Source organism: Pseudophryne corroboree, chromosome 8, assembly GCF_028390025.1.
Source record: "Pseudophryne corroboree isolate aPseCor3 chromosome 8, aPseCor3.hap2, whole genome shotgun sequence".
Taxonomy (NCBI): domain Eukaryota; kingdom Metazoa; phylum Chordata; class Amphibia; order Anura; family Myobatrachidae; genus Pseudophryne; species Pseudophryne corroboree.
In genome coordinates, this window is record NC_086451.1 from 239,110,527 (window position 1) to 239,129,498 (window position 18,972).

Here is an 18,972-nt window from a genome sequence, read left to right on the forward strand (position 1 = left end):
GGAGAAAGCTCGCCAGGTTCTCCGAATCATAGCTAGCTACAAACATACTACCTCTATATTTGATGACTTTTCACGTTATAAGAAGGTCATTAAAAATTAGAGAGGGACATGTAATCAGGAACAACACACAGGCTTTCACCTCCACTCCTATATTGGTGTGGAACAGAAAGGACTTTAATCAATCAAACATATAATTACCACATTACTGGACAAACTGAAAACCTAGGAGCCAAAGCCTCCGAATTTGTACCCCCTTCTCCATTTTCAGGGTTTAAGATAATCTCGGATTTAATGCTGGGATGCAAATAAACTGGTGCATACCACAGGATCATGATTGGATATTTTCCCCTCCACGTAGTCTGGAGACTTATTTTGTGAAAATCTCATGGGTTTCTTGTTGTACATCTTTTTATTGCATTTTTATTTACATATTTTGTGGCAAATACCTTATTTTCATTTTTCACAGCTCCCAGCTACACGCATGTGAGCATACCTGAGTGTCTTGTTTATTTTATTCATATTCTATTTTTAGCAGTCCCTCGTGAGTCCACGATGTTTTAGCAGTCCCTCGTGATGTTTTAGCAGTCCCTCGTGAGTCCACACAGCAGCCCCGGATCGGCCAAGTTGAGTTCGGGTGGGTATGGTACAGTACTAAGAAGAACTGTGCAGTGATTATTTTGTTATTGAGCCCCTACCCTAGAGGAGCTTACCATTCTACAGTCCAGGGACGTGCAGTCAGGGGAGGCAGGGGAGGCAGAGCCTCACCTGTCATATTCCAGTGAAAATAGCTGTTTTTTACACTGATTTGTGTTAGAACACAGATCAGTATAAAATGATGCTATTGTCATTGGAATATGAAGTTGCAGCACTCCGCAAATGCAGAGAGCAGAGGAGAGAGAGGCACTGAGAGATCTGCCTCTCTCTAGCTGTCAAATGCTGTACGGAGCTGGGGGCGGATCTGGGGGCGGAGCCACGAGTCAGGTATAATCCTGCATTGAATACAGCACCAGCTTGAGGCAGCTCTGACATGCGTGCCTTGACACAGGCTGAAGGCACATCCCTCAGTTATGCATATGCATTAGCTACCTCACTCGTCCTCCTTCTCCTGTACTGCACTGAACGTGGGATACAGCCATAAGGAGACAGCTTCCTCATACAGATCACCAGGCAGGTAAACATCAGTGAAATGCCTGATCCCCAACTCTATCACCATATCATCCAGCAAGGTTTAATGCTGAGGGCACCATAGTGTGGGAAAGCTATCATTAACTGGCCCCAGCAAACATATAGCTGACCACTGTACTACTGCTGAGGGGGAAGAGGTTTCTTTAAAGAAACAGTCTATTAAAAAGGTACAAGTGTTATTTGACTGCCCATGCACACTCTTACATGGCAAGATTTTATGTGACACGTTTCCAATTTGGTCTTGTTATGTATGGAGGTACTCTCTAGTGGCATATGACACAGTACTGTGCATTTTACTGTCTTTTGTAAGAATGTATACATTAACAGCAGTCTATATTTTTATTTTTTCCTTAATGATTTAAATCTGTAGTGTGTGTGTGTGTGTGTGTGTGTGTGTGTGTGTGTGTGTGTGTGTATGTTTGTGCGGGTGTGTGTGTATGTGTGTGTGTTGGGGGGGGCAGGGGGGGAGGTGGAGAAGGCACAGGTCTCTGCCAGGAAGAAAGCTCAGCCACCTTCCCCCTGTACTGACATGGTGCTGCTGCAAGACTCATACCACTTTCACATCGCTAAAGCAGGTCACATGACCCCTTTCAGACTGACGGCACCAACCCGGGTTGGTGACGTGCACAGTGACGTATGCAGAGGCGGTGCTTGGAGATCATATTATCTCCCAAGTGCCGCCTATCCCTATAGTGTGAACGAATCCCGGATCACATCGACCCGGCATCCCGTTCACACTGTGCACCTGACCCGGGAATAACCCTGCTTTATTTCCGGGTTGAAATACCAGGCCATGCGACGCGGGAAATCGGAATATACCCCTTTCACACCGAACCTAAACCCATGAAAACACGGCAATATACTGGGTAATTTGTGCGGTGTGAAAGGAGTATTACAGAGGCAGAGCTTCTCTTTTCCTTTTTGCAGGGTTTTATTAATAACTAATATGGCATTGATTAGCAAAATGTACAGAACCCCCCCCCCCAAAAAAAAATACAAGTGTTCCATAAGAAACTGGACACAAAGCCTACTTATAGTGTATGGTACAGTGACAAGGGGCCTAATTCAGACCTGATCACAAAAGCAAAATTTTTCTCTAATGGGCAAAACCATGTGGGTCAGTCCGACCCGATCGCACGCTGCAGTTTTTTGCAGCCGTGCGATCGGGTATCAACAGCGCATGCGTGCCAGCCGCAATGAGCAGGCGCTTTGCTGCCCGGCGACGGCAGCTACGACAAGAACGAAGAAAGCGTTAGCAGCGGCTAATGCAAGAAGATTGACAGGAAGAGGCCGTCTGGGGGTGTCAACTCACCGTTTTTGGGGAGTGATGAAGAAAATGCAGGTGTGTCCGGCCGTTTGCAGGGGGGGATCCTAACGTCAGCTCCAAGAAGATTCATCGCAGCGGCTGAGTAAGTCTTGAGCTGTGCAGAGACTGCACAAACTTTTTGTTTGTGCAGCTCTCTGCACAAGCGATCGCTCCCCTACACAGCCCTAACCCCCTCCCCTGTAGGCGGTGATTACCTAGTCACAGCAGTGCAAAAATCCGCCTGCGTGCGACCAGGTCGGAATGAGGTCCCATGTGCACTGCAGGTGGGGCAGATGTAACATTTGCAGAGAGAGTTAGATTTGGGTGGGTTATATTGTTTCTGTGCAGGGTAAATACTGGCTGCTTTATTTCTACACTGCAATTTAGATTTCAGTTTGAACACACCCCACCCAAATCTATATCTCTCTGCACATGTTACATCTGCCCCACCTGCACTGCACATGGTTTTGCCCATTAGAGAAAAATTTTGCTGCTGCGATCAGGTCTGAATTAGGCCCAATGTCACTGGCTGCCTGACAGCGTGCCAGAGTTGCTGCCCACTATATAATGTACTGTACTGTAAGTGACTCTGGCCAGTGTGTACTGTGCCTAGCAATGGCAGTGCAGTCACTTGCGCTAAGGGATGTGTCCCTTATGACATATGCCAGTAGTCTGCACAGTCTACACAGCATAGTGCAGCCCTCCTTGACATGCTCTGCTATTGGGTTCATATATATGTAAATCTGTCTTTAATATTAGCCGGTGCCTCCCCAGCCATTTACCTCACCGCACGTCACTGCTACAGTCGAAACTAATTTCTTACTATAAGTAGGAATGTGGGAGGAAGCAATGCTAACCTCTGTGCCACCAGCATGCCTCAGTCTGGCAAGCCAGATATTCCTGGCTTTAAGCCACCATGAGACTCCATACTGGGCCTTTTTCCGTGACTGTTAGTGCCTCACATGAGCTCCTGGCCCATCTAGTGCTGCAGTGCAATGGAAAGCTGATGCAATGCAAGATCACTGAAACTCTGTTCTTCTAACACTGCGAGGTCTTGCGATAACCCTACGCAGCCCTTACATTGTACAATTATTAAGGAGAAAATATTTACAAATTAAAGGACAACAAATTAGCATCTTGTAAATAATCCCAAAATGTGGAACATTAATAATAAATCAAAATGAAGGTTGACTAATTGGAGCCATTCATTTAAGTCCCTAACATGAAATAATTGAGAAAAATCTCTCTAATGCTAGGTACACAGTGCACACTAGAAGATATATCTAATAGAGATGAGCGGGTTCAGACAGGGCACCCCTGGAATTATATGGCAGACATACAGACATAGGTGTGTTTGGAAAATCTAGTTTATCTGACAGTTGCCAGAGAAAATTAAGTAGGAGATGTTGCCATGTCACATTCCATTGGATTATGATTCTGTCTCTTTTGAGTCTGACTGACTTTGGCCACAAATGTGGTCTCTCCCCACTTTATTATAAAAAACACTTCATCAAAATTGCAATTTCCATTTCCACCTTTGTGGCTATATGTTTTCATAAATCTGGTTGTGATGTTGAAGTTTGTTTCATATTCTGCTCTATAAGCTTTAATTTAAACCTAGGATCAAATACAGCAGCACCCATGGAATTATACGTCTGTGCCTCTGGACTTCTACACCAGATAGGCAGCACCCCTGGATTTACAGATGGGTCCACGTTTATCTTGGCCTTTAATAGGATTGACTGAGACTGGGCAGTCGGACTTAATCCCCTGCTGTAATGACTTAATCCCCTGCTGTATTGTTCTCTGTATTGTATTGCAGCTGAGAACAATAGATGGTGTGCATAGGCGCAGCAAAGAGGCCAAGATAACCGTGGATCTATCTGTATACAGCATAGGCAGCACCATAGACAAGAAAAGAAGAAGAGCTCAATTGTGGGTGCACTGGGACAGCAATAAAAAGTTCAATCTTTATTGGTATACATTAAAAAAAATTGCATAATGTGAAATAAGGTGAAATTTACAAAACAAAAAAATAATAAAGGGTGAAATTATAATAAAAGGTATATTAAAATAGAATTAAATGGTCAAAGCTACTATAATACACTGTGGTAGAGAGAAACTTTTTTTTTAATAAAGGCTGTCACGTCCCTCTACCAATAAAGGCTTAATAGCCCTGCTCAGGAGTGATTGTAAATGTATATAATTGTTTTATTTATTGGTTGCAAGTAATTCTCATTAAACTTGTAGATGATTTGTACAGTCTTTAATGGTAATATCTCGTTACAAGTGTTTCCTATATATTCCGAAGAGTTCTTGCAACATCAATAAAAACTGTACCCCTATACAAATGCTGTTACTATATGTGTGTTACCATATATAATATAATGATGGTGTTCATCGATATTGTATAAATATAGGTACCGGATATTCTCCAATATTAGTGTGGTCCTCTTGTATTATCTTTCATAGGACAAAGAGCCTGTATGTGCTGCATGTTCTAATGACTAGTCAGTTAAGAGCTATGGTGACTACCCTTTATAAATCTTAATGCCCCTCCTAATTATTATAATTCAGTACCTACTGTCATGACTGTGGTTTTTGTGAACCCGGCGTGTATGTGAAGTCCGTGCGGGTGAACTGGAGGACTAGGTATATATTTGGATGGTCCGTGGGAATCAGTGAGATGAAGTAAGAAGCAATCCCTGACTGGGGGTCGAACCTGGGCCTCATCAGAGGGAGCCATACCCTGACCACTGGATCACCAGGGACTTGGTGTTGATAGCGGGATGGTGAATGTATTGGTGAGAATGAACTGGATATACTGTCACAGGAGTAGGTGTTTATGTACGCAAGGTAACTATGAAATAGATTATCTGGAGTTGCGCAGATCTGGGGGAAAAGCTGAAGACGTTGAACCGGACTGGTTACCGGTGAGACAGAGAACTGCACTGTGAACCGGGCTGAGTACCCGTATAACTGGAAACACAACTGTATGTAGAACAATGACTGTGGCTGTGACTTTAAGACGAGACCGAAGATAAACTGAAGACTGCAGCTGTGGCTTTAAGATGAGACTGAAGAATACTGCGGCTGTGGCTTTAAGACAAGACTAAAGAATACTGCGGATGTGGCTATAAGACGAGACTGAAGAATACTGCGGCTGTGGCTTTAAGATGAGACTGATACTGGATATAACTGGTAACACAACTGTTATCCAGATTAGGTAGCAAAAGAGCAGAGTTTTACAGGAAGCAAAGTAAAAATGAGCTCAGCTGCAATGCTCACACAGAGCTGTGTGACACAAGGAACTGGCAGATTCTGTAACACCAGTCTCTTTACTTATATTTCATGGTCCTTGGTGATTGGTGAACAGTCAGGTGATTCAGAGAGTCTCAGGCTGGCACAGAAGTGGGTAACTCCAGGTCAGGAGATCAGACCCTGGCATGTGAGTACTCCAGGTTAGGCTCTGATGTGGAGTGAGGCCTAGCAGGCCAAAAAAACCACTGAAGCCTGAACCTCTACAAGTGAACAGAGGATGCTGACTTTTAGGCCTAAACTCCAGATTGCTGAGCACAGTGAAGAATGTATCTGGTGACCACTGGAGTCAGAGAGGCATATAGTATAATGACAACAATGATTGCTGTGTAGGCACAACATGGAGAGACGTTGAATTCACACAGAAGGTTAATTACCACAGGTGGAGCTTGTTAACTCTTACCTTCCAGGCAGAGAACTCAGCACTCAGGAAACTTATGGTACTGGCAATTTGTTTATCCCAGTGAGCAGAAAAGATGAAGGATCCAGTACAGATGGCAGAGGTAAGTCACCAAATATAAGAACTACAGTCAGGATCATGACACCTACAATCACAAAAATAGTCTTGGTTGATCATGTCTGATGCAGGCTGCAATTAGTCATGGCCCATTTCTTGAGTATCTTCACTAATATTAATTCTCAATATGAGCGAACGTCTTATAGTCGATACTGGTAACCTGGTAAATCGTATTACGCTTGCAAAGCATACTTGCCTACCTGACCCTCTCCATGAGGGAGAAAATGCTCTGTTCCTGAACTTTTCTGGTAATGTATGACACTGTGGTGAGCTAGTTGATTGATAAGAAAGGTGTTTCACCACAGGTGATGGCAATCATACATTACCAGGAAAGTCCAGGAACAGAGCATTTTCTCCCTCATGGAGAGGGTCAGGTAGGCAAGTATGTTGCAAAGTGCCAAATAATTTTACCCTGGTAAACACACCAATATTTCTCCATAGCAGCTCTGAATGCTGTAGGGACTTAGATAAAGTGCACAAGTTATATGTACCCCGTCTGACTGCTTTTACACTGTTAAGTAGGAAGTGACAATTGTCACTTTTGTAATGTTTTTTTCACGCTATGTCCTCTATTCACACTTTCATTTATTGCCAGGCTGTGGCATATTTCAATAAGGATAGATGTCTAGGTATGACATGGCGTCTTAAATATAAACTGATATGTGACAATCATCACATGTTTTGCTGATCATTAGGCATTATGACAGTTTTTCACACTTCTGCCTAATATATAGTGGACGCCCACAAGAGTACAGGGGAAACCACCGGTGGGCCCCACTGCCTGGGGGCCCACCTCCTGCTCTAAGGATCAGGTTCCAGACTGTGCACTTGAATTATACATTATACACATGTTACCTTATAAAGGACTATGGTGTATTTTCTACAGTGCATTGCTGTTATTAATCTGTTATTAATCTGGTACATTATCATGCATGCAGCAGCTGAATTTACTATATATATTTATGTAGGGGCCCAAAAGTTGCACTCTGTAACGGTTAGTCAAATCAATGAGGTGGCAGACCACACCCCCTCTGCAGACTGGCCACACCCCTAACATGGGCCCCTACCACTGCATTTCCCCAGTGGGCCCTACGTGCCCCAGTCCGACACTGCTTGTGCACATGATCTAACTAACTCACTACAGCACTCAGAGCTGCTAGGGAGAAATATTGGTGTTTACCAGGGTAAAATTATTTGGCATTTTGCGTGTGCCATATGATATACCAGATTACCGGTATCAACTATAAGACATTCCCTCATATTGAGAATATTAGTGAGGACACTCAAGAAATGGGCCGTGACCAATTGCAGCCTGCATCAGACATGGTCAACCCGGACTATGTGATTGTAGGTACATCCCAAGTATGAGTTATAATAACTAGGAGGGGCATTAAGACTTATAAAGGGTAGTCACCATAGCTCTTAACTGACTATCCATTAGAACGTGCAGCATATACAGGCTCCCTGTCCTATTAAAGATAATACAAGAGGACCACACTAATATTGGAGACTATCCAGTACCTATATTTATACAGTATCGATGAACACCATCATTATATTATATATGGTAACACACGTAGAGTAACAGCATAGGGGGTCCACTTTTTATTGATGTTGCAAGAACTCTGTGGAATATATAGGAAACACTTGTAACGAGATATTACCAGAGAGACTGTACAAATCATCTACAAGTTTAATGAGAATTACTTGCAACCAATAAATAAAAGAATATTTAATTCTATTTTAATATACCTTTTATTATAATTTCACCCTTTATAATTTTTTTGTTTTGTAAATTTCACCTTATTTCAAATTATGCAATATTTTTTTTATGTGTACAAATAAAGATTGAACATTTTATGGTTGTCCCAGTGCACCCAAGATTGAGCGCTTCTTTTCTTTGTGTCAATGATTCTCTTTGTGAGTAGTGGGTTAGCACCTCAGAGCAAATAAATAGCCATTGTATAGCTTATATTACTAAATGGTTTATCTCCTCTCAGAATTAAGCATCTGAGTACATACCTATAAAACTGGTGCAGGATATCTTTTGGTGTCTCTATAGCATAGACCGCACCCCTGCAGAATTGCACAGCACAGCAGACAGGAAACAGCACCCCTGGATTTAAACAGCAGTGGGGCAGCACCCCTTGACTGATAGGGCAGGGGGCCAGCACCCGATATTGGGCAGCACCCCCGGAATTATGTGGCAAACAAAGAAAAGATGTGCAAGATGAAACTGTCCTTGGGCCATCCCACCCACCCTTATGTTGTATAAACAGGACACATGAGTGTGGCTGAAGTGATTGCTTTGTTTGGGCCTCCACCAAAAAAGAAGCAATTCCTCTCTTCTTGCACAGACTGGCTCTACAGAGGCAATATGTCGTCCTCATCCTCAGATTCCTCCACCCTTCAGTGTTTACATCCTCATCCTCACAGAGAAATAATTCCACACCGAAGAGATGGATTTTTTGGTATTTTGCCCAGGCATGACAATGGGCTTTTTCATCCCATGGCCAACAACTGTCTCTACTGGTGCCTTATTCAAACAAACCACATCACCATCAGAATTCTCATCGTCAACTTCCTCCTCAGCACCAGCTACACCAATATCCTCATCATCCTGGTGTACTTCTACAGTGACATCCTCAATCTCAGTATCAGCAACTGGACTGGCGGTGCTCCTCCCAGCACTTGCAGGGGGCGTGCAAATGGTGGTAGGAGCCTCCTCTTCCCATACAGTCTCGGGAGGGTCAGGTCTAGAGATTGCAACCGCGGACACACTTGGACTCTCCTTGGGGATTTGTGATATCTCTGAATGCACAGTTGTTTTTTCATGTGCTTTAACAAGCTTTATTTTTTTTATTTTATTTTTCGAGAGGGAGGAGGGCTTCCATCTTCATGAGAGGCTGAACCACCAGTCATGAACATAGGCCAAGACCTTAGCCTTTCCTTGCCACTTTGTGTCGTAAATGGCATATTGTCAATTTTACGTTTCTTATATCATTTCCTTTTTTTTTTTTTGGTTATAAATTTTTGCTTCTTGGATTTTACATGCCCTCTATGACATTGGGCATTGGCCTTAGCAAATAACGTTGATGGAATTGCATCATCAATGTCATGACTGACAGCATCAACTTCATTACTAGTACTAGGAACAGGAAGTGGATCCTAATCTTTCACTATTGTTTTCTTTCAAATTATTGTTCTCCATTTCACAGGACAGCACCCCTTTATTATGACAACACACAGAACAGTGCCCCTTTATTTTCACAGCACCCCTGTATTTTTACAGCATACAAGACAGGGCCAGTGTACATTTATTTTAACAACAGCACCCCTGTATTTTTACAGCAAACAAGACAGGGCCAGTGTACATTTATTTTCACAGCACCCCTGTATTTTTACAACATACAGGACAAGGCCAGTGTACATTTATTTTTACAGCACCCCTGTACTTTTACAGCATACAGGACAGGGCCATTGTACATTTATTTTAACAACAGCACCCCTATATTTTTACAAGATACAGGTCAGGGCCAGTGTACATATATTTTGGCAGCACCCCTGTATTTTTACAGCATACAGGTCAGGGCCAGTGCACATTTTAACAACAACACCCCTGTATTTTTACAGCATACAGGACAGGGCCAGTGTACATTTATTTTCACAGCACCCCTGTATTTTTACAGCATACAAGACAGGGCCAGTGTACATATATTTTCACAGCACCCATGTATTTTTACAGCATACAAGACAAGGCCAGTGTACATTTATTTTCACAGCACCCCTGTATTTTTACATCATACAAGACAGGGCCAGTGTATATTTATTTGAACAACAGCACCCCTGTATTTTTACAGCATACAGGACAGGGCCAGTGTACATTTATTTTAACAATAGCACCACTGTATTTTTACAGCATACAACACAGGGCCAGTGTACATTTATTTTCACAGCACCCCTGTATTTTTACAGCATACAGGACAGGGCCAGTGTACACTTATTTTGACAGCACCCCTGTATTTTTACACCATACAAGACAGGGCCATTGTACATTTATTTTAACAACAGCACCCCTATATTTTTACAGCATACAGGTCAGGGCCAGTGTACATATATTTTGGCAGCACCCCTGTATTTTTACAGCATACAGGTGAGGGCCAGTGCACATTTTAACAACAGCACCCCTGTATTTTAACAGCATACAGGACATGGCCCATGTGCATTTATTTTTACAGCACCCCTGTATTTTTACAGCATACAGGACAAGGCCATTGTACATTTACTTTCACAGCACCCCTGTATTTTTACAGCATACAGGACAGGGCCAGTGTACATTTATTTTCACATCACCCCTGTAATTTTGCAGCATACAAGACAGGGCCAGTGTACCTTTACAACACCCCTGTATTTTTACAGCATACAAGGCAGAACCAGCACCCCTGTATTTTTACAGCAAACAAGACAGGGCCAGTGTACATTTATTTTCACAGCACCCCTGTAATTTTACAGCATACAGGACAAGGCCAGTGTACACTTATTTTCACAGCACCCCTGTATTTTTACACCATACAGGACAGGGCCATTGTACATTTATTTTAACAGCGCCCCTATATTTTTACAGCATACAGGTCAGGGCCAGTGTACATTTATTTTAACAACAGCACCCCTGTATTTTAACAGCATACAGGACAGGGCCAGTGTGCATTTATTTTTACAGCACCCCTGTATTTTTACAGCATACAGGACAAGGCCATTGTACATTTACTTTCACAGCACCCCTGTAATTTTACAGCATACAAGACAGGGCCAGTGTACATTTACAACACCCCTGTATTTTTTACGGGATACAGGACAGAACCAGCACCCCTGTATTTTCACAGCACACCTGTATTTTACAGCAAACAAGACAGGGCCGGTGTACATTTATTTTCACAGTACCCCTGTAATTTTACAGCATACAAGACATGGCCAGTGTACCTTTACAACACCCCTCTATTTCTTACAGCATACAGGACATAACCAGCACCCCTGTATTTTCACAGTACCCGTGTAATTTTACAGCATACAAGACAGGGCCAGTGTACCTTTACAAAAGTTTACAACACCCCTACATTTTTACAGCATACAGGACAGGGCCAGTGTACATATATTTTGACAGCACCCCTGTATTTTTACAGCATACAGGTCAGGGCCAGTGTACATTTATTTTAACAACAGCACCCCTGTATTTTTACAGCATACAGGACAAGGCCATTGTACATTTACTTTCACAGCACCCCTGTATTTTTACAGCATACAGGACAGGGCCAGTGTACATTTATTTTCACATCACCCCTGTAATTTTGCAGCATACAAGACAGGGCCAGTGTACCTTTACAACACCCCTGTATTTTTACAGCATACAAGGCAGAACCAGCACCCCTGTATTTTCACAGTACCCGTGTAATTTTACAGCAAACAAGACAGGGCCAGTGTACATTTATTTTCACAGCACCCCTGTAATTTTACAGCATACAGGACAAGGCCAGTGTACACTTATTTTCACAGCACCCCTGTATTTTTACACCATACAGGACAGGGCCATTGTACATTTATTTTAACAGCGCCCCTATATTTTTACAGCATACAGGTCAGGGCCAGTGTACATTTATTTTAACAACAGCACCCCTGTATTTTACAGCATACAGGACAGGGCCCATGTGCATTTATTTTTACAGCACCCCTGTATTTTACAGCAAACAAGACAGGGCCGGTGTACATTTATTTTCACAGTACCCCTGTAATTTTACAGCATACAAGACAGGGCCAGTGTACCTTTACAACAACCCTCTATTTCTTACAGCATACAGGACAGAACCAGCACCCCTGTATTTTCACAGTACCCGTGTAATTTTACAGCATACAAGACAGGGCCAGTGTACCTTTACAACACCCCTACATTTTTACAGCATACAGGACAGAACCAGCACCCCTGTATTTTCACAGCACCCCTGTGTTTTACAGCAAACAAGACAGGGCCGGTGTACATTTATTTTCACAGTACCCCTGTCATTTTACAGCATACAAGACAGGGCCAGTGTACCTTTACAACACCCCTGTATTTCTTACAGCATGCAGGACAGAACCAGCACCCCTGTATTTTCACAGTACCCGTGTAATTTTACAGCATACAAGACAGGGCCAGTGTACCTTTACAACACACCTATATTTTTACAGCATACAGGACAGAACCAGCAGCCCTGTATTTTTACAGCACCCCTGTATTTTTTGCAGCATACAGGACAGTGCCCCTGTACAGCATAGTGACAGGACCGCAACACCCATGTACAGCTGCAGCACCCCTAACAGCACATGACACCACAGTGACAGGACAGCACACAGGACAGCATCCCTAAAGAGCACACACTGACCACTGACCCCACCCAACACCACCACCCAAAGAGAGAGACAGAGGTCTGGAGTGAAATTGGTGGCGATGCGCAGCTCTTTATGTGGAATCCAAAACCCTCAAGAATCCGACAGTGGGATGATAATGTTTTGCCTCGTTGTGGGATCAGAGTCTGGCGGGAAGTCCTGAGCCAGACTCGGATCGTGAAGTTCGGGGGGGGGGGGGGGGGGGTTCTCTGAGATCCGAACCCGCTCATTTCTAATAATTTCCTATGTTAACTGTGTATTCTTTTTGATGGATCCAAGAATGTTTATCCTTATTTTTATCTTATCCTTAAAATTCAAAACTGTTACTACACCACAACTGTCTTAGAATCAGATGTTTGCATTCCTGTGTAGCCTTTTGTCTTCATACTACTCATGTCCTGGAGCTGAATTGCATGCATCTACACTGCATCAGGAAAGTATTCACAGCACTTCACTTTTTCCACATTTTGTTATGTTACAGTCTTATTCCAGACTGGAATAAATTCATTTTTTCCCCTCAAAATTCTACATACAATACCCCATAATGACAACATGATTTAGATTTTTGCAAATTTATTAAAAATTAAAAAAAAACTAAGAAATAACATGTATATAAGTATTCACAGCCTTTGCTTAATACTTTGTTGATGCACCTCTCACAGCAATTACAGCCTCAAGTCTTTTTGAATATGATGCCACAAGCTTGGCACATCTATCTTTGGGCAGTTTCGCCCATTCCTCTTTGTAGCACCTCTCAAGCTCCATCAGGTTGGATGGTAAGTGTCAGTGCACGGCCATTTTCAGATCTCACCACAGATGTTCAATCAGATTCAAGTCTGGGCTCTGGTTGGGCCACTCAAGGACATTTACAGAGTGATCCTGAAGCCACTCCTTTGATATCTTGGCAGTATGCTGAGGGTTGTTGTCCTGCTGAAAGATGAACCGTCATCCCAGTCTGAGGTCAAGAGCGCTCTGGAGCAGGTTTTCATCAGGATATCTCTGCACATTGGTGCATTCATCTTTCCCTCTATCCTGACTAGTCTTTTAGGGGCAGATGTATTAACCTGGAGATGGCATAAGGAAGTGATAAACCAGTGATATGTGCAAGGTGATAAAGGCACCAGCCAATCAGATCCATTATGTAAATTAACAGTTAGGATTTGATTGGCTGCTGCCTTTATCACATTACACATATCACTGGCTTATCACTTCCTTATGCCTTCTCCAGGTTAATACATCTGCCCCTTAGTTCCTGTCACTGAAAAACATCCCCACAGCATGATGCAGCCACCACCAAGCTTCACTGTAGGGATGGTATTGGCCTGGTGATGAGCGTTGCCTAGTTTCCTCTCAGAGAATTTTGTATCTCATGGTCTGAGAGTCCTTCAGGTGCATTTTGCCATACTCCATGTGGGCTGCCATGTGCTTTTTACTAAGGAGTGGCTTCCGCTTGGCCACTCTACCATACAGGCCTGATTGGTGGATTGCTGCAGAGATGGTTGTCCTTCTGGAAGGTTCTCCTCTCTCCACAGAGGAATGCTGTAGCTCTGACAGAGTGACCATCGGGTTCTTGGTCACCTCCCTGACTAGGGCCCTTCTCCCCCGATCGCTCAGTTTAGACGGCCAGCCAGCTCTAGGAAGAGTCCTGGTGGTTCCGAACTTCTTTCGTTTACAGATGATGGAGGCCAATGTGCTCATTGGGACCTTCAAAACAGCAGATCATTTTTCTCTACCCTTTACCAGATTTGTGCCTTGAGACAATCCTGTCTCGGAGGTCTACAGACAATTCCTTTGACTTCATGCTTGGTTTGTGATCAGACATGCACTGTCAAGTGTGGGACCTTATATAGACAGGTGTGTGCCTTTCCAAATCATGTCCACTCAACTGAGTTTACCACAAGTGGACTCCAATTAAGCTGTAGGAACATCTCAAGGATGATCAATGGAAACAGTATGCACCTGAGCTCAATTTTGAGCTTCATGGCAAAGGCTGTGAATACTTATATACATGCGATTTCTTAGTTTTTTTTTATAATAAATTTGCAAAACTCACAAAAAAACTTTTTTCACATTGTCATTATGGGGTATTGAGTGTAGAATTTTGAGTGAAAAAAATAATTTATTCCACTGTGGAATTAGGCTGTAACTAAAAAAAATGTGGAAAAAGTAAAGCGCTGTGAATACTTTCCAGATGCACTGAAAGGACAATACAGAAAAATATGTAACTGTGTCTCGAGTTTGTAGTATGTGTAACTCTGTGTTTCTGTGTGCACACTACTGGTCAAAGTCTTATAACACCCCTATTTTTTACCATTACATTTAAGCAAGTCAAGTCCAGTGAATAACCTGAAATGGTACAAAGTAGGGGTAGGTTGCTCAAGGTTTAAAGGTTATTAAGTTATCAAAAACTGAAAAATAATGTAATTTGTAGAGTTACATAAAAAGGGCTTTTGTTCAGAGAGCAAGCAATGCATTAAGAAAGTACAGCTGTTCTGCAGCAATAAAAAGGTTGCTTGTCCGGCCATGAAGCATTATCTGTGGATTACTGAAGATTAGAGGAAGGTCTTATGGTCAGATGATTCAAATGTTCAAAGTTTTGGTTCACTTCAAATTCATGCACGCTGTTGATAGGCCAAAGGGTGGTTCCTCAACATGTAAAGTTACTGCTGCATTTGATTTTCCTGCATGTCTAGCACCCTCACACAGACATACAGGAAGATTATAACAAAGATGGCCAGTACGTAGAAGACAGAGACAATGAAGAAGTTTAGAGATTCCTGTGTTTTGATGATTTTTTTTTGGCAGAAATTATGGAATCAAGTGGATATGAGTTGCTTTAGTCAGCTATGTATAAACCTACAAGAAACGAGTTACATATTTAAACACTTTCAGAAATATTGCTATCCATTGGAAAGTGTAGAAAATCTTGGGTTATAAGAAATCTTTCACAATAAATATAGGTTCAAACCCTCCAGGTACTAGCTTGGAGGGTCTTCTTCATACTGCAGTTTCACTAGAACAAATGCCATTGGATATTATGATAAAATGTAACTTTATCAGACTACTTCAAAGTAGTGATGGTAAAAAAAATAAAAAAAATATTACCAGACCATTTAGCATGTGTAATGATTAGTGTAACATTTTTATTCAAGTCCGCTGTTCAGTGTAGTAAAATCTGCAATATTGTATTTAGGTTCTGTTACAGTTCAATTTTAATTTCTTTCCTTAAGAAAAATGTAAAAACAGTGTATTAAGTGCCTTCACTCTTCATTGTTTTCCACATTTTTTTTTTAATTATGCAATAATATCTTATGAAATTTGTTGTAAAGCCAGTTTTATTTACTCCCTTTGGCCTTAATTTGGCCTTAATAGGTGGTAAAAAATTTTTTTTAATAAACAGTTGTTAATCTTAAACTAAACTTGTTATTTATTTTTGTTCTTGTGTTGATTTTCACAGTCTATTTTTTCTCAGTCTAAAAGAAAACCTGAGACCAGCCACGGCTCCTACCTGATGGTGGTAGCGGGGCTGCCGCTATCCGTGACTGCCCAGAGACATACCTCCCAACTGTCCCGATTTTGGCGAGACAGTCCCCTTTTTTCACGGTCTGTCCCGCTGTCCCACCCGCGGGTCGCAGTGTCCCGCGGGTGGGGGGGCAGTTGGGAGATCTCTCCCTGTCACTCGCTGCTCTGAGGAGAGCAGTGGTGAATAGAAGCTGTGCGCATGCGAACAGCGTCTATTCACGGCACAAAGGGACAGGGGGCATGACCAGCAGCTCTCACAGCGCTGTTCATGCCCCCATAATGACAAAACGGGGGCGTGGCTTGCGATCACGGCACTTGCCACGAGGTCACGCCCCCTAAAATTGGGTGCGCGCCTTCGGCGCGCAATGGTGTCCCTCCCCTGCTGCTGTCAAATTTGCGAGGTATGCAGAGAGGAGACAGTAAGCCAGGTCCCAACATCTGCGCAATGGATCTGGCAGGTGCCGTGACTGTCGCACATACGCACAAGTAGCTGCTGGACTATGCATGCGCAATCCCCCGGCTTCTATGGACTGCATCAGTTGTAGCCCATAGAAAAAGGATAGGGCTGACAAAGCAGGAAGTGGCTTCCTACAGGAAACCAGCTCTCTGCTAATTGCAGCTTAGTCTGGCAGTACCAGAGGAAGGAAACGGCTCCCAATGGGAATGTCTTGTGTGTCTGTGACTGACAGATAGAACTTCCAATAGGAAGTCACTGCCAGTCACAGTGAAGCCAGTGCAGTCATGGACTGCATCTGGCTTCACTGACACTGAGGTGGGTGGAGGATTTTACCTGGGGATTTAAAAGGGATTTTACACTAAGTACTAGTTTACTCATTTGGAGATGGGGAAGCCTGCACATGTATTCTAAAGTGTTGTCTTAAATAAACTGAAATGTTATATTTGTGTCTGCTTCGTTAAGAATTGGAGATCCACCAATCCACTTATGTATTTATTATCTGCTCTATTCTGTCATTATGGTACTTATTTCTGTAGCGCACGCAGGGGGGTGGAGGGGGGTGGGGGGTGGTGGTGGTTCTGGTTGCACAGAAATTCCCCCTGATGGACTGAATTTGCTTTGTAGAGACGGAGACAGCTGAGTCTCCGTCTCAAGAAAAGCCACAACCGTGTTCGCGATCACAGCTAACGCTGCAGGGAGCTCTTGCCAGCAGTCTCCCTACAGCGTCTGTCAGTGAGTGGGAGCTGCTGCTCATGTATAGCAACTCCATATGTCCTCCTCACAGTGCCGTGGCAGGCAGTGTGTACTCTGCAGCTTCCGGGTATGTGTGCACTATGCAGTGCACTGTATTTGTTTGTTTTAAAGTGTTTTGTGTTATGTATGTGCAGACTGTGTTTGTGAATCTTTATATGTATTTGTTTGTTTTAAAGTGTTTTGTGTTATGTATGTGCAGACTGTGTTTGTGAATCTTTATATATACATATATATATATATATATATTAGTGATGAGCGGGTTCGGATCCTTGGGATCCGAACCTGCCCGAACTTCACCTTTATTTTCACGGGTCCGAGCGACTCGGATCCTCCCGCCTTGCTCGGTTAACCCGAGCGCGCCCGAACGTCATCATCCCGCTGTCGGATTCTCGCGAGATTCGGATTCTATATAAGGAGCCGCGCGTTGCCGCCATTTTCACACGTGCATTAAGATTGATAGGGAGAGGACGTGGCTGGCGTCCTCTCCGTTATAGTAGAAAAAGACTGAGTATAAAGACTGAGTGACTTACTTATAATTGTGGGGAGGATTGGGGACGGGGAGCAGCTGTTAGGGAGTACAGTGCAGGGTTTTGATTATACCACCAGTGAGTTTAATCCTTTGTTTGTTTCTCTGCCTGAAAAAAACGCTCCACCATATCTGTGCTCACTCAGTGTGCTGCACTGCTGCATGATATATCTGTGCTGAGTGCACTGCTCACACTGCCTAATTGTGGGGACTGGGGAGCAGTTATAGCAGGAGTACAGTGCACAGTTTTGCTGACAGTGACCACCAGTCCAGTATACGTTTGTCTGCCTGAAAAACACTCCTGTCTGTGGTGGCTTTTTTTTTCTTCATACTAGTTTAGCAGTCTGCTGACAGTGTCCACCAGGTCCGTTATTATTTATTATACAGTATATTATATTTATTTTATATATATATCTAGCAGTACGGTAGGCCACGGCTGTCCCTACCTCTGTGTCGTCAGTGCACTCGTCGTCCATAAGTAATATAATACTATACTATCCATCCATCTACATTGTATACCTGTGGTGGCTTTTTTTTTCTTCATACTAGTTTAGCAGTCTGCTGACAGTGTCCACCAGGTCCGTTATTATATTATACAGTATATTATATATATATAAGCAGTACGGTAGGCCACGGCTGTACCTACCTCTGTGTCGTCAGTGCACTCGTCGTCCATAAGTAATATAATACTATACTATCCATCCATCTACATTGTATACCTGTGGTGGATTTTTTTTCTTCATACTAGTTTAGCAGTCTGCTGACAGTGTCCACCAGGTCCGTTATTATATTATACAGTATATTATATATATATATATAAGCAGTACGGTAGGCCACGGCTGTACCTACCTCTGTGTCGTCAGTGCACTCGTCGTCCATAAGTAATATAATACTATACTATCCATCCATCCATCTACATTGTATACCTGTGGTAGCTTTTTTTTCCTTCATACTAGTTTAGCAGTCTGCTG